This window comes from Chiloscyllium plagiosum, unplaced genomic scaffold, assembly GCF_037043375.1.
Source record: "Chiloscyllium plagiosum isolate Xiang-an unplaced genomic scaffold, Cpla_swu_hap1 HiC_scaffold_9, whole genome shotgun sequence".
Taxonomy (NCBI): Eukaryota; Metazoa; Chordata; class Chondrichthyes; order Orectolobiformes; family Hemiscylliidae; genus Chiloscyllium; species Chiloscyllium plagiosum.
The window spans coordinates 84872235-84890222 of record NW_028270147.1 but is presented as its reverse complement, the minus strand read 5'-3'; the positions used below and the strand labels follow the sequence as shown (position 1 = coordinate 84890222).

Below are 17988 nucleotides of genomic sequence, written 5' to 3'. Positions count from 1 at the left end.
TCTCAATAGTACACCACTCTCCTCACCAGGCTGGCTTCAATACTGAGGGAGGGCCGCTCTGTCAGAGATGCGTCATTCTGACAACACATTCAACTAAGATCCTGTCAGCCCCATCATGTGAACATAAAATCCCACTATTTGAAATATCAGCACATAACGTACAGACCCGTCATCCTAACATAGATGGGAAAAAAATGATTATTTGCTTCACTGCTGTTTGGGGATTCTTGCTGTGCTTAAATTGACGAGATGTTTCCAAGGCCATAATGCTGGCTAAACGTTCAAAAATATTCCACTGGCCTGTGAAGTGCTTTGGAACGCAGGGTTCCTGAAAGGGCCTTATGGAAGTTTATAAAATCACAAGAGGCATGGAGAGGTCTTTTCCCCAATATAGGGGAGTCCAAAACTAGAGGGCATAGGTTCAAGGTGAGAATGGAAAGATATAAAAGGGACTTAAGGGGCAACTTTTTCACGCAGAGGGTGCTACATGTATGGAATGAGCTACCAGAGGAAATGGAGTAGGCTGATAGAATTACAACAGTCAAAAGGCATCTGGATGGGTATATGAAGAGGAAGAGTTTAGAGGGAAATGGGCCAAACGTTGGCAATTGGGACTAGATTAATTTAGGATACCTGGTCGGCATGGACGAGTTGGGCCGAAGCATCTGTTTCCATGCTGTACATCTCTATGCCACTAAATGTTAGATATAAATGCAGGCTTTCTCTTCCTTTATGCTCATGCGAGAGGTCAGGGAGTGAGCAGACCAAAACTGCGGCCTTCGCTACATCGGGGAGATCAAACATAAAATTACGGAATGGTTCACCATGCATCACATCCGGTTCAGCAGAGGCCTGACCAGACCTCTCAGTCACCACCCATTTCAATTCCCCTTCCCATTCCCTTTCCGACATTACCATCCTTGGCCTCATCCATTGCCAAAATAAACCACAGTGCCTATTGGAGGAACAACGGCTTATCTTCCGCCTGGGCACCCTACAGCCCCGAGGACTCAACATTGAGTTCTCAAATTTCAAATAACCTCCTTCCCCACCTCCCGACTCCCTTCCCAGCCACTCCCCCTCCCTACCACCAAGCGGATTCATTCCTCCTATTGACTAACCAAATTGTACCCTCTATCTGTCTTCACCTATCCCCACTTCACCACCCTGCCACCGCCTCCCCCCACACCCACCCCCAATCCTGAAGGGTTACACCCAAAACGTCGACTTCTGCAACCCCTGGTGCTGCCTGGCTTGCTGTGTCTTCGAGCCTCCTGTCTGTCTACAATACATTACCAAGGAAGCATGTATCAATTTATTTATCAATGCAATTATGCAGGAGAAGCAGAGTAGTGCAAGATTCTGGTCAAGTAGCCCTGATGATCATTTTAGAAAACTTAGTTCAAATTCCATCATTGCAACCAGATTAATTTCCATTGGTTACATAGACTCGGTCCTCCTTTTTGTAGGCTGGGCAATTGTCACATCTTTGGAAAGATGCCAGTAGCTGTAACTGGCTAAGGACACAATTAGCTCGAGAGCACAAGTCTTTAATATGTTGTCACGACTCTGTAGCCTCTGCTGTATCTATGCCTTTTGGCCGGTTCTTGTAAACTGGATTCTCTGTAAACTGACATCTGTGATACTTGGGACAACAAGAGAAGATTGACATGGATCATTCATTCAGCAGTTGAAAATGTGCACTATCCTTTGCAATCGCGAACTGACATTGTGGTTGGCTTTGGGATTGGGATATTTGTTCACCCTCTCCCCTTGCCCATCATCATTCATGACTGAATGTGGTAGGATTACAGAACTTCAAACTAATCCAATGGCTGTGGGATAACCTAGCTCTGTTTAGCATGGAGCAAGGTAAAAATAATGACTGCAGATGCTGGAAACCAGATTCTGAATTAGTGGTGCTGGAAGAGCACAGCAGTTCAGGCAGCATCCAAGGAGCTTCAAAAATCGACATTTCGGGCCAAAGCCCTTCATCAGGAATAAAGGCAGTGAGCCTGAAGCATGGAAAGATAAGCTAGAGGAGGGTGGGGGTGGGGAGAAAGTAGCATAGAATACAATGGGTGAGTGGGAGAGGGGATGAAGGTGATAGGTCAGGGAGGAGAGGGTGGAGTGGATAGGTGGAAAAGGAGATAGGCAGGTAGGACAAGTCCGAACAAATCATGGGGACAGTGCTGAGCTGGAAGTTTGGAACTAGGGTGAGGTGGGGGAAGGGGAAATGAGGAAACTGTTGAAGTCCACATTGATGCCCTGGGGTTGAAGTGTTCCGAGGCGGAAGATGAGGCGTTTTTCCTCCAGGCGTCTGGTGGTGAGGGAGCGGCGGTGAAGGAGGCCTAGGACCTCCATGTCCTCGGCAGAGTGGGAGGGGGAGTTGAAATGTTGGGCCACAGGGCGGTGTGGTTGATTGGTACAGGTGTCCCGGAGATGTTCCCTAAAGCACTCTGCTCGGAGGCGCCTAATCTCCCCAATGTAGAGGGAACCACATCGGGAGCAACGGATACAATAAATGATATTAGTGGGTGTGCAAGTAAAACTTTGTTGCATGTGGAAGGCTCAGTCCTGTAGAGGAGCTTCGCCAGCTCTGATTTTACTCAGGCCGGGGTTCCTTCCAGCATGCTCACTACAAGGACCAGGGTTGGTTCTGAGTTGGCCTTAATGGTGGAATCAGGGTTATGTCTACCATCCAAGGATAAACTGCACACTGGAGCAACATCACATCCATCACCTTAAACATCACTGACTACAAGTGAGATGAAGCAGAAAGAAGGAGGCTGAAAGTGGGTCAAGGAGGGATGAAGAGACAGCAAGGATAGTTGGGGAAAAGGAAATTGTAAAGGGGCAAGAAGAGAGGAGGCTGCACATTGGTTGGGAGAAGCAGACTGCTAAGGGGAGACAATAGTTTCATCAACAAATGAATACTCAGCTAAGTGGGATCCAAGAAAACTTCATATCATTGAGGTAATGAATGTCTTGCAAACAAATGTGGAATCTCTATTTTAAGGCTAGATAACATTAGGAACTAACAATGGGCTACTGTAACAAACACATTGTTACTTTTAATCTGGGATTAAGATCTGATATGCATGAAATAGGGTTGTTACTGTCTAATTAAAATGTTCTAGCTTTGTACAAATGAAAGAAACTCATTTAAGCTATGACCTCACCAGCTTATGGAAGATATTTAGGGTAATAGCATTTCTTACGGAGAAGTGCATGCCTGTTATTTTGAAAAAAACATTTGTTAATTCAGTCTGGCTGTCTTATACCAATGTAAATATAATGGTGTTTAAGAAATGTAATGCTTTTGTTGAGTGTTGTGGCCTTAAATTTAATGGAGAGTTCATAATTATTGAGGATGTTGATGAATTATTCTAATTCTATTTTTGTGCAAGTCCAAATACCTCAGTTAATCAAAATAAAGAAGATACTGTATCAATGCAAGAGGGACAAGTGGCTATTAAGAATGAAAAAGATGACCTCAAAAACCAAAAATTAGCCCTACAAAAAACTTACAATATTTTGACCTATACAGAGCATCAAAAACATGTAGTCCCACAGCATGCTGTGTGGAAGGAAAAAAAGCATGCAATTTTCTGACAGCATTTTCTTTAGAAACAACCATCTCAGTTTGGAGTAGACAAGATTACTTGTGTTCTAAAAATTTAATATCAGTAATAAAAACTCTCAATCCACATTGACTTACCCATACATCAAGGTGCATGGTCATGTAAATCAAATTGTAATAAGCTATCTGTTCTTGCATAAAGTCAAGAAACCAAAGTAATGAAACGTGCATTTTGGAAATCCCACAGAATGTCCCACAATTAATAGTCCTGAAACTACTGCAGCATTAGAAAAACATCTTGCATTTAAATAATGCCCTTCACAACCTCAACATGTCTCAAAGCATTTCAAAGTCAATTAAACATTTCTGAAGTACAGACACCAGGGTGATGTAGGAAATGCAGTAATCAATTTTGTGCATGGCACACTATCATTGACAGCAATATGGTGATAACCAAGTAATCAGTTTAGCAAAGCTGACTGAGGGATATCTGTTGAGCAGAATGTCAGGTGAACTCCTTCTTGGAAATAGTCCCATGGGATCATTTACATCCTTACCTAACATGACAAAAAGGGCCTCAGTTTAATGTTAAACTAATTTCAAATAATGCAAAAACTCCTTCAGTATTCAGACTACATGCTGGAGTGATATCAAAAGCTTCTAATGGCGAAGCAAGAACACATTAAAAAAAACGACTTCAGTGTTAACTGGGATCCACTTAGGAAGCAATTATTGCAAGAAGTTCAATGTCTCGCTTTTTAAAAATTTTGGGGTTGAACTAACATCATGGAAGAGATCCCTACTTGGTGATTAAAGTAAATTGAGATCATTACTCCAAGTGTTCTAATACACTAACTGGAATGACCGCTTTTGCTACAGAAATAGATGATAAAAAGCACAAGTAGTGGCATACTTAAAGAAAAAGCAAAAGAGAGCTGAAATACAAAGGAAACCAACTTGGCAAGTCTGCAAGTCTGAGATTTTGTTGGACTATCAAATTGATGAATCATTAGAGAAAGCAGTCACAAGAATTACTCTAAGGAAAGACGTCGCACCTCAGTATTGTTCTCTTACCAGATAATTCCAAAATGGGCAAAAATACTGTAAATTTTACAATGAAGGAAATAACTATAATAGAATGGGAGACTAAACAGAAATGAAGTTTAAAGAACAAGGTTCAAACACCTTGTAAAAGAAACAAATCATGTCTTAAATTTAAAAAACAGCTTTGAAGATTGAAATGCTTGTGTTTCTTAGAATGAGAGATTAGAAAGAGCTAGAGAAATGAAGATAAGAGAAAAAAAAGTGAGTGGGGAGGTAATGGAAGAAGAAAGACGATGAATTAGCTGAACAAACAGAAAACTGGTTACAGGAAAAAAAGATACAGTTTATGCACCTGTCAATAAGCGACACCATGAAGGAGAATCAACATCTGCAAATGTGTTCAAAGTTCTGCATAATGCACAGTTCCTGCAGTTACAATTATAATAAAAGAGATAGAATATATAACCATGAAGTTTAGTTTTAAAATTTGAAATTTAAATTAAATTTTAAAATTGAGGCAGAAGGGCTTTAGTTAGTTCCTAGAAACAAGTTGAGATGGGAGTGATATATTTTTCTGGAACCAGTGTATTTGTAAAAGAATAGTTTTGGAAAATAGGATGAGACTGTTTTGTTGGTTGTGTTAAGATCTTTCCAACTGTCTTATTTAAAACTGGTTGTTTATTTTTCTTTCATACAACAAATATTTGCAGCCTCATATTTCAGTGAGCAACCACCACATTAACCAACTGCAAAAATAAACGTATTATCTAACAAGTCAAGTGACACTCTATGACTGCCATCTGATGGGATCAGGTAAAAAAAATTATTTCAGCATTAACCAAAATAAATTGCTTTATCAACAGCTTTCATTCAAATTGTCATGGCATACATCAGTGATCCATATCTCTGAAGGACAAGAGTCAAAGAGATGTACAGCATGGAAACAGACCCTTCGGTCCAACCCGTCCATGCCGATCAGATATCCCAACCCAATCTAGTCCCACCTGCCAGCATCTGGCCCATTTCCCTCCAAACCCTTCCTATTCATATACCCATCCAAATGCCTCTTAAATGTTGCAATTGTACCTGCCTCCACCACATCCTCTGGCAGCTCATTCCATACACGTACCACTCTCTGCATGAAAAAGTTGCCCCTTAAGTCTCTTTTATATCTTTCCCCTCTCACCGTAAACCTATGTCCTCTAGTTCTGGATTCCCCCACCCCAGGGAAAAGACTTTGTCTATTTATCCTATCCATGCCCCTCAAATTATGTAAACCTCTACAAGTGCTCAACTTGTGCGATTTAACCTTCAAAGAGAACCAAAAGTAACAAATGGTTTTTTTTAAAAAAGGCTTTTACAAATAAAAACAATGGCAATGATGCCAGATAGTTATAAACTAAATCACAGGAAGTTATCAGAGATATGGAAGGAACTGAGGAATAGGAGCAAGAGTTGGCAATTCAGCCCCATCTGCCTACTCTGCCATCCAAGATGATTATGACTGATTTGATCTTGGTCTCAAGACCACTTTTCTTTCTGTTCCCCATTATCTTCGATTTCCTCTAAAGTTCAAAATCTGTCCATCTCAACTTTGAATATAAATCACTGGTCGCTTGGCAGAAAATTCCCAAGATTCACATTCCTCAGACAAGAAATTTATCATCTGTGCCTTAAACAGGCAGCTCCTTATTCTAAAACTGGACCACCTTCGTTTATTTTCCCACACAGAGGGTAAAGTCCTGTCAAGTCCCCCTCAGATTCCTGTAAGTTATAGTAAGATCAACTCTCCTGCTAATATCCAAATTCAGCCCAACCTTTCCTCACAAGACAACCATCAACCTAGTGTATCTTCTCTGACCTGCCACCAATGCAAGCATTACCCTTACTATGGACTAGGTCAGACCACCCAAAACATCCTTAAGCAGGCACCCCAGACCATAACTTTGCAATTTGTTTCAGTAAGTGCACAGTGAAAATTACCCGGAGTAAACTAGCTAGGTTGACTAGCAGGTTTTAAGGAGAAAGTGAGGTCTGCAGATGCTGGAGATCAAAGTCGACTGTGTGTTGCTGGAAAAGCACAGCAGGTCAGGCAGCATCCGAGGAGCAGGAGAATCAACGTTTCGGGCCAGAGCCCTTCATCAGGAAACCAGGTTTTAAACAGACAAAACAATTATTCACAAAATTACACAATGAAACACAAAGAACAGAATAAAGAACCCCTACAGAACTCAGTTTATCCAAACTAGATTTAATTATGCTGTTCCGAATATAGACAACAGACCCAACAGGCAAACCCCATTAGAATTAACAGTAAAGGTGGAATAAATGCTTACAGGTTGAAGTTAGAAGGGCAGCAGGGGAGAGCGAGAGAGCGAGAGCCTGTTTCTACACAGCTGAACTCCTCACTAGTTCTGGCCTGAACTGCTCAGTTGGCCTGAACTGCTCAGTTTTGAGAACTGACCACTCCCTATCAGGTCACTTCTAAAACATGACCACTTCAGCCTAAAGTCTCATCTGTTTACATATAAACAAAAGGCCTCTCAAAATCCTTCTTCATCTCTGTAAGAGCTAGTCTAATCGGAACCAAGCCCGTTTACGACCCCTCTGAGAAAAAAACCCAAAGACTTTTAGAAAAAAAAGGGACCAGCTTTGTGACACCCTCCTCAAATGAAGAGATAAAAATTAGATGCCGCACTCCAAGTGTAATTGCATAAATGCGCTGTACACATGGAGCAAGGCATCCTTACCTTTAAATTCCCCCGCTACCCTTATTCCAAAGGCCATTTGCTCTCCCAATTACTTTCTGCCCTTGCATACTAACCTTTTGTATTCCATACACAAAGCCATCTAGGTACCTCAGCATTCTGTAGTATCTCTCCATTCAAATAATGTTGTGATTTTCTATTCTTTCTAAAGCCTCACTTTTTCCCAAATTATAAACCATCTGCCAAGTGTTTGCCCTTTTGCATAATTAGCCTACATCCCTTTGAAAACACGATTTCCTCACAGCATGCTTCCCCATATGAGTTTATATCATCCGTAAACTTGGGTACAGTACACTTGGTTCCTTCAAAATCATTTACACAGATCGTAGAGGTGAGGCCTCAGCACAGTTGTTGGTGGCACCTCACCGATTATTGTTTGCTAACTGAGAAGTGACCCATGTATCCTGACTGCTTCTTGTTGGGTAGTCAATCCTCTGTCCATTCCAATATATTATACCCTTCGTTACAAATTCAATTATTTATTCGTGGTGTGTTATCAAATGTCTTTTGGAAACCAAAAGTACTACACCTACTGGTACCTCTTTTTCATCTGTTCATTATAGTTACAAAGAATTTTAATTAACTTATCAAGCAATTTCCCTTTCATAAAGCCTTACTAACTATTAAACTGTACTATGATCTTCAAAATTTCTTGCTAATATTTTCTTTAATAATTTCAATATTTTCCAATTGACAGATTTTAAGTTAACTGATCAATACCTTCCCTGTCTTCAGTCTCTCCACCCCCTTTCTTGACAGAGGTATTTGATTTGCAGCATTCCAATTTGAGGATCGACGAGATTTTGGATAATTATAACCAATGCAAACCCTTTCTGTTCTATCACTTCTTATAAGGCCCTTAAGTGAAGGCCATCAAGTATAGGGGCTTTTGTCCCACAAGTTTGCTTTTGCTCTTTCTTTACTTCTTTCCAGTCTGCTGATCTGTCACTGATCTTCACATTACTGCATACATTTTACTTTCTCTCCAAGTTGACACTATTCTTAACTTTCATATAGTTAGCCATGGATCGGCGGCTCTTCCTTATAGATCTTTCTTTCTGAATAGACAATATCTTTGTTGAAAATTCCAAAATATTTCCTTAAGTGTCTGCCATTGCTAATCTCTCACCTTTGCCTTTAACTGCTTCCCCAATTTTGTTTCCACTTTTTTACAATTGCGCTCATTTAATTTTAAAACATTAGTTTCTGACCAAATTGCTCACACTCAAACTGAATGTGAAATTCCATTACAGTGTCAATAATAATTCTTTCCTACAGAAACCTCACCTCAGAAATAATGAATTAATCTTGTTTCATTCAGCTTTCATAGATTCCCTACAGTGTGAAAACAGGCCATTTGGCCCAACAAGTCCACACCAATACTGCAAAGAGTAACCCACCCAGACCCATTCCCCTATCCCATTACTCTACATTTACGCCTGACTATTGCACCTAACCGACATATCCCCTGAACACTATGGCCAATTCACCTAACCTGCACATCTTTAGACTGTGGGAGGAAACCAAAGCACTCAGAGCAAACCCACGCAGACACGGGGAGAATGTGCAAACTCTACACAGCCAGCTGCCCGAGGTTGGAATCAAACCCGGGTCCCTAGTGCTGTGAAGCAGCAGTACTAACCACTGAGCCACCATGCTGCCTTATTCCATATGACTAGATCTAAAATAGACTGTTCCCTCCTTGGTTCCACAAAACTTTATTATAAGAAACGTTTATTTTTTTTAATTTGTTCTTGGCAAATGGGCTTTGGCAACTGGACTGGCACTAATTACATATCCCCAACCGCTGCAGTCCATTTGGTATTAGGTACAGACACAATTCTGTTAGGGAGAGAGTCCCAACTATTCCAAAGTTAATTCTAGTCACTCATTCCTAGTGCTACCAGTGCCAATCTATATGAACACTGAAGTTGCCCAAGCTAACTGAGGTATCTTTCTTCCATGTCCTCATCATTTCTTGGTGTATACTCTGTCCTACAGCATGCCTATGGTTAGGTGGCTGTCGACTGCTCCCATCTCTGATTCATTTCTTTGATATTTCTTCATATACCCGAACTGATACTAAATATCATTCTTCCAAGCCAAGACTGTTTCTCACTATCGTACTGCTCTCATATGTTACTGATAGCTACATCTCCTTTTCTTTTCTGCCCAGCCTTCCAAAACAGCAGGTACCTTGGAATATTCAGTCCCCAGCCTTGGTCACCACTTATCCCATAAGATTTCAAATGCTGCAAACATTTACATACATGGCTCTTAATTTTGTATGCTTACCGTTTTTCCCTATCTGTTCCAATTTACTGGAGTACAATAACATTTGTACACTCTGGTGTCCTCCTAATACATGCAATATCATTACCCATATTATTACCCAACACTACAGTTTTGTCCTTTCTGCTTAACTTTCTAAATGTCCCTTCACTTGAATCCTACCCCCATCCCACCACAATTTTGTCTAAAGAGCTACCTACAGCCTCGATTATTCATTCCGACGAAACAGTTCCCTCTTTGCTGCACAGTTCTGCATAAACCAATCTTTTGAGCCAACCATTCAATGCTCTGGCCTTACATTCTTTATGTCACGTTGCTTGTGGTTCGGGGAGTAATCCTAAGAGTATTTCCTTTGGAGTTCTACATCTGAATTCATTAGTGAGCTGCACATACTCCCTCAGCAGAATCACTTCCTTAATCTTACCGTGTGATTGATTCCCCTGTGGACCACACTAACATGAGCCTTCCCACACAATCCAAGTTCCTCTCCCTGAGATGTGAGATATCCTTAACCATGACTATGGGATGCAAAAGAGCCTTCAGAACGCATGCTCTAAGCCGGAGAAAACAGTCTCTCTCCTATTACCTTGAACTTGGATGGTTAAGTGATACTGCACTAAACGAACTCTATCTTTTGAGGAGGCCTTTCACAAAGGAGATATGGGCCTTATTTATGTCATCATCCATAAGTCACTATCCTTATGCAGAAAAGACTCTTGGTATAAACAGAAATACAACTGGAGACAACTTGAATTGAATTGAATTTATTGTCACTTATACCGAGGCACAGTGAAAAGCTTTGTCTTGCAAGCAATACAAGCAGATCACAGAGTTAAATAGCATAGATAGGTAAATAATAGATAAACAGAAGCAAAAACAAAAACACAGGTACTGGTGAATACTAAGAGTTTGTGAGTCCATTCAGTATTCTAACAAGTAGGGTAGAAACTGTTTTGAAACCGGCTGGTGCATGTGTTCAGGTTTTTATACCTTCTCCCCAATGGTAGAGGTTGTAGGAAAGCATTGTCAGGGTAGGATGGATCTTTGAGAATGCTAGCGGCCTTTCCTTGACAGCGGGCCTGGTAGATGGATTCTATAGATGGGAGGTTGGCCTTTGTGATTGTCCGGGCCGAGTTCACCACTCTCTATAACCATTTCCGATCTTGAATGGCTCAGTTGCCGTACCAGGTAGTGATACATCCAGGAGAAAGTGAGGACTACAGATGCTGGAGATCAGAGCTGAAAAATGTGTTGCTGGAAAAGCGCAGCAGATCACAGAATGCTCTCGATGGCACACCTATAAAAGTTGGCAAGGGTATTCACCGTCATGCCAAATTTTTTTAAGCTGCCTGAGGAAGAAGAGACATTGTTGGGCCTTTGTACCCAGTGCGTCCACATGAAGAGTCCAAGAAAGCTTGTTGTTGATGACCACTCCCAGGAGCTTGACACTCTCCACTTGTTCCACCTCTGTGCTGTTAATGTGTAGGGGCGTATAAGTAACATCCCGACTAAAGTCAATAATGTGTTCCTCGGTTTTGCCAACAATGAGAGCTAGGTTGTTCTCAGAGCACCATTTTTTCAGGTATTCCACCTCTCATCTGTAGTCTGTTTTGTCGCCATCTGAGATTTGACCAACTATGTGGTGTCATCAGCGAACTTGTAAATGGCATTAGTCTGGTATTTGGCAAGACAGTTATTGACATGAATACAGAATTGGTTAGGAAATAGGAGACTGTAGGAATAATGAGTACCCACTGCAATGGGCAAACTAGGACCCTGCAGAAAGCTGCACAGGAGGATGTGATTTTTATTCTGATTACCAGTAGAGAGAGAGAGAGAGAGAGAGAGACACACACACATGTAACAAACAGACAAAATGGATCAAAACTAATGGAACAGTGGCCTTTATCTCAAGGTGGCTGCAATACTAAGTGATGCTATAGTTGTAATAAAGTTCTGGCTGGATTACATTTGGAGTACTCCCTTCATTCTGGGTACTGCAGCTCAGAACAAATTTGTTGCCGTGGAGAAGTGCAACACATATTGAGCAAAATGATAGTGGGGCTAAAAGGTTTCAATTGTGATGATATTGCATAGATGAGGTTTGTATTCCCTTCAAGATAAAAAATTAAATGGTGATTTTACTGAAGTAATTCAAAGATTTTATTCAGTAGAAAGGATACAGAATTTGTTTTCCTTTGGTGGAGGAATCCTGAACAAGCAGGAATAACTTAAAAAATAGATCGAAGCCATATCAGGAAATATTTCTCTACTCAAAGAATAGAAGACATCTGAAGCTCTTCAAGCCAAAATGATTATTGAGTCTACAATTTACTTCACAATTTTTAAAAATTATTTAATCATTCATTGGAATGAATGCCAGGTCAGCATTTATTGCCCATCCCTAACTGGCTAACAGTCAACCACATTTCTGAGAGTCTGGAGTCACGTGTAGACCAGACAAGGTAAGAAAAGATTCTTTCCTTTCAAGAATATTATTGAACCAGACAGATTTTTACAATAATCTATTGTGATTGTTGCCATTAGGTTGGCTCCTTTTCATTCCAGATTTTTACTGAATTCAAATTTCTTCACTTCTCATAGATTCATAGAATCCCTACAATGTGGAAGTAAGCCATTCAGGCCATCAAGTCCACATCAACCCTCCGAAGAACATCCCATCCAGACCTCCCCACCCTACCCGATCCCTGTAATTCCACATTTCCTAAAGCTAACCCACCTAGTCTGCAATCCCTGAACACAAATGAGTAAATTTGCAGGGCCAATCTACCTAACCTGCACATCTCTGGATTTACGGTGGGATCTGAATCAGTGTCTTCAGAGCATTAGCCTGAAGACTGGGAATACTAGTCTAATGACATGATCGCTACACCACCACCCTCTTGAAGTTACAAAATTTAATTTTTTTTTTTTGTTAGACAACACTCAAGGACAATGGACCTAACACAGCAATGAACGGAGGCTCTTGTGATGCAGAGGCAGTGTCCCCACCTCTGCGGGCTTGGGTTCAAGTCACACCTACTCTAAAAATGTGTAATAACATCTCTGAACAGGTTGCTTGAAAAATGAGAGATGCAGGTATTCTAATTAATAGCTCAACAGGCTTGACAGGATGAACGGCCAACTCCTGCTCTGGTATTCCTCATGGCAATCTCAGATCGTGAGGTGGATACTTGAAGTGATTTTCTGAAATCTATGCCAACTCTCTGTCATCCTTCATAAAGATTATCAAGTCCTCAACTGACAGTAGGCAAAATATATTGCAACGTATCATCAACAAGTGATAGAACCATCATTAGATTAGAAAGTAGTGAGAGACTACAGTAAACGAGCGTACAGTTAGGCAGAGAATATAAAGCATGAAAATATGAATATGAAGATAACCAATCAAAAAAAAATGCCAATGCAATGATATCATTTGAAACAAAACTAGTTGTGTTATTCGACCATGTTCTTACTCTGTCTTCTGGTGAAGTAACAGCAGATTTCTCATTTGACTGGGATAAGACTTATTGCACTGTGGTTAATACAATCATGTAGTCACATGTTCTCTTCTCCAGTGTTTACAACACTTTCTCCACTCCTCAGCTGCCACAATTAAAATCAGCATCATTGCAGGATAGCCCTGGAGCAAAACATCTCAGGATCCTGGCAATGCAACACTTAAGGGTGTTTCCGTCATTCAGTCATTCAATGCCAAGATTATGGGATGTGCTGAGTGAAAGCCAGAGCTTTCCCTCCGAGAACATAAGATAGTCAAATGACCAAAGTGACCCATGTCACTCTCTCATCTCCCCACAGCTAGCCACAGGGCTCTGTGAAAACAAGTCATCCTTCCATCTTCTCTGCCAACAGCCACACATCAAAGGAAGTGGCAGAAGAAAGCTACAGCAGGGGGATATAAAAGCTCTTTTTGGATTAGTGGTGCTGGAAGAGCACAGCAGTTCAGGCAGCATCAGAGGAGCAGCAAAATCAACGTTTCGGGCAAAAGCCCTTCTGATATAAAAGCTCTGCCAACTGTTGGGTGTCCTTTCCATCTCTGAAACATTAAAAGGCTTTGGGATGCGTGAAGGAGAGTGAACAAAAGACATCCCAATCACACAAGCTGCTCTCTTGCAGGTTACCTAGCTCACCCATTTCCATGGTTTTGCTGGACTATGTTGTGAATCATTAAACTTTACAAAAAAGGTGATGGAAGCTGAATACATAAATTGCTTTAAGAGAGTGCTGATGAGGTATTTGAGCATGAGGAATTTACAGAGTTATGAATAAGGAGATTGGGGTCTAGATCTAAGCGTGACAACATTTGCAAAGGACGAGCACAGACATAATGGGTTGATTGGCTTCTTCCTGTACTGGAAACCTTTGATTCTACAATGCTACAGCAACAATGACAAGTTCTTACATTTCAACTATAGACCTCACAGAGAGTGTACTGAGAAAAAGCAGAATATGAGCAGGGAGGAAACACAACCTTGGTGGCAGAGTGACAAGGCTGATGTGGGCTGGCAACGCTCCAGTTCGATAGGAGAATGACTGAATATTAAAATAAGACAACAACATGCAATAAGAAGAAAAATGCAACACTGGGTCAGTCACCATGTTGGCACTAACCTAGAACTCCTGAATACCACCAGAAATGATTAGCTCTACCTTTTAATTCCATGCTTTTCTTAAAGAAATAATTACATATAGAGAGCGTTCCATGCTTACTTACCACTACAGGATTACAGGGACAAGTTAAAGTTAGTCACCTCAGCAACATGAATGATGTAAATTTGACAACTGGATTCAAAAACATGAAGTAAATACATCTTAGTGGTGTTAAGAGTTATTAGATGGGGCATGATCTCATTTGATGGCAGAGTAGATTTGATGGGCTGAATGGCTTTAACACTTCTAAGTTTTATGGTCTTAGCCTTAAATCCTAGCCTGCTGTCAGACAACAGTAACGTCTTGGTAACAAAACTGGTGAACAGGTTGAGGCCTTTTCGATCAGATTCACAAGACAGTGCTTCAAGAAATTCAACAGATCAGGATTCTGCTGGATTATGGTATCTCATATTGTGCTGCTCTTTGATGTTTTCCTCAACCTTTCAGATTGTTGCTATGTGTATGGATTTAAAAGTCATGGGTGAAAAATAGAATCAACAGCCCATCTCTTTTACTGTTGCAATTAACAAATAATAAAGAGAAATGACAGAGATGGGTACGTGCTAATGTTAAATACTGGATAATTAACACATTGATAAATTGGTGAGCACTACTTAACTCACCATTATTTTTGCAGCAAAACTGAGACCATTGTTTAAATACAGAGAATAGCCAAACCTCATCTTTCCCTTGACGTCATACACCAGTGACTCCAAGATGTTATGACACCATCTATAGTCCTAAATTGTAAATTTGTGAACAAAGGGAGTCTTGCTCAGCACCTCTGCTCCTGTGAACTCTGCAACAAAGAAAATTTAGGGCAATCTCTCCAATTTACACAGATGAAAGGATTGACATTGAGTTGACAGCAATCTCAGTTCACCCCTTCACGAAAACAAATTTAATGTCATTTCAAAATTGTCATCAACAATTGTACACGATGGTTCAGGCAAAGACCACAAACCACTTCATAACTTATATCTCAAACATAAAATGCATGATGAATACGCCTTCAATTAAAGATAGAAGGCAAATAGAGATCAATATTGCCCAGAAGCAGAAACTTTTCTTCAATTGCTACAAATTTAATACCAGTCATATATTCAGGGGAAATTTGATAAACAGTAATTAAATAACAAAAAAGTCAGAGTTAGCAATAGTATGCTTTCCAAAAACTTAATTTTTCCACATTAGAATCCTTACAAACTGCAATTACAGATCAAGGGCCCAAACATTTGGTGACTTACAGTAGGATCATGCATTTTAAAGTAGCTTTATTATGAATAAATCAGCAGACACATCTGACGCAAGACTGAAGTTGCCCACGCAACACATGGGTATATAGCAATATGTCATGACTTCCCTAGAACTTGCTGTAAGCAAGATTTGTACAAACCACTCATACCATGGCCATTAAATTTAAGTTGATTTCCATTTCATACCCCCCCCCTCCCATTCATTAAGTTCTCCAGTTTTCCACAGAGACGTGTGCACACCACAACTAGCTATAATTGCTATAACCCATCATTCAAGCCAATCCTACACTAATATATTTGCTTGAGAACAAACCTCCTAATGTCAAGGCAAATAAAGTAGCAGAAATTTTAAAACTGAAACAATAATTAATTAATTTTCACATGTACATTTGCCAGTTTCCCATCTCCCCTCCCAAATTACACTCGTGGGCTAAACATTAAGTTGGAGTTCTGTGAATCTTTCATCTTTCTGTTGTTTGAAGGGAACCATGAACCTACACTTTCCTAAATCTGTGCCCATTAAACAGGGAATCTCATTCAACTACAAAACAGTGGACTCCCAGAGGCCTGTTAAGGGCAGCCCCACAGGAAACCACTCATCATAGGCTTTCCAGAAAAAAATCATATTCTCCCACATGGAGATGTTCTGACTTGTACATTAACGCACTCAAATCACTGATAATCCCTGAACAGGCTCCAGACGCTGTACTAATGCTACAAGTCTTTATCAATGATTTTTTTTCCCCACTCGGATCGAACGATTTTAGTCGATCGGAAACATGTTCTCAATTGCAGTCGTTTTCCTCAGGATGTTTCGTGTGTTAGCTACTGAATGAGAGATGATGTAGGAGATATCATTTAAATAAAAACACAAAAACGACAAAGACTGTTACAAATACGTTCAGGAGGGAAATCTGCTAAACAGTGTGAAGACCATTTTTGCTTCCCCTTAATTCCCACCCTAAAGACTGCGAAAGGAAAAAGAAAGCAGCTTCCCAGCACACACGAACCACAAGACAAAGGAGTTTAAGATTTACAAAATGTTGCGATGTATATCTCTGCACGCACACAATAGAGAAATAACTCACCGTTCGCTGCTTTTATTCCTTGGTGAAGGGGTAAAGCGAGGGACTGCTGTTGCAGAGAGCTGGCTCTGCTTGTGTAGCTCTGTAAGTGTCTGTGTCTCGCGTACTCTGACTGAGACTGACTGGCAAGAGCAGCGCCTTGGAAAGGCAGGGCGGGCGGGAGGGAGACCGGCGCTAGACCTGAGCAACCAACAGCAGAAACACCAATCACAGCAAGAGGGGGAAATACCTTGCAACCACGGAGACAAAACCAGCACTTAACTGCACCCACCCTGCAGCCAAATCAAACCTGCCTCTCATCCACCCCCTCAACAAATCTTTAAAAAAATGTCCAGAAAATTTATCACACATGCCCAAGAGTTGATCATTTTATTGCCCCACACTCTCCCCATCACCTCCCCTCAAAAGCTGAAGGCCATACAAGCGACACCAACAAGGACAAAGCACTTGACTAATTACAGACTAGGCTCCTTCCAAATGCAAGATCCCCTGGGAACCGTGATCATCCACTGTTATAATTACGTAGCTCAGAGAGAGAGAGATAGTTTAGCCATTGTAATTGCAGTCTCGAACGCGCGCACAACGGCATTTAGATTCTCCGACTGACCTACCTAAAATATTGGGCACAGTTGCTTGTAGCGCTGGCTTGCCTTCCAAGTTAGCAGATGTCAAAGAGAATGTGGGAAAAATAATGAACGGAATATGTTATAGTGAGCCCTTAACTGAATGAGTGCTGGAAGCAAGACATGGGATAAGATAAATCTTGGTGCAAGAAAGATGAATGTGGGCACTGTCAGTCTTTGCCACTTTGATTCTAAATCTGGGATCTTGTGCTCCCCCAATCTCCCTCTCTCAGTTGGCACCTGTATCTTAGGTTGTTTAGATTTCTGTCTACCCCTCTCTCCTCCTTTAAGACATTCCATAAAACCTACCTCCATTCAAATACCTCCTGATTTGGCTGAGGGTAAGATGTTACGCTTGAATACTCCCGCGAAGCGCCTCGGCCATCTCATCACGTGGGCGACGCGATATAAATGCAGTGTTGTTGTGAAAATGCTTGGCGTCGAGGGTCTAGGCTCAGAAACTGACTTGCAGTTGGATTGAAAGGACCAATTTCTGGGGTGGATATATCAATCCTGTTTGTTGCTTTTTCTAATTTAATCTTCAAATGCAAAGAATATACACACCCTTGCCTTGCAATTAATCAAATCGAATTATTCTGAACACATCAAGTGACAAAATTCGACACAAACAATCCAAGCCGTAGATACAAGTTTTATTCTGCT

At 40.9% G+C, this 17988-nt stretch overlaps 1 protein-coding gene across 3 annotated transcripts in view; it reads right to left on the bottom strand.

The window, feature by feature from the left end:
- LOC148149184 (uncharacterized protein C1orf21-like) overlaps nt 1–17655 on the bottom strand; it is a 194498-nt gene extending 176843 nt beyond the window's left edge. The window contains exons 1-2 of one of the 3 annotated variants that reach the window (XM_087990893.1): nt 16706–16786; nt 15040–15160 (exon numbers count right to left, since the gene is read on the bottom strand). The gene's annotated coding sequence lies outside the window, so the exon portion shown is untranslated. Of the gene's footprint in view, nt 1–15039; nt 15161–16705; nt 16840–17634 lie in introns of those variants that run through there. The other 2 variants (XM_087990895.1, XM_087990892.1) reach the window with 2 other exon arrangements.
- Nucleotides 17656–17988: the final 333 nt, after the last annotated feature.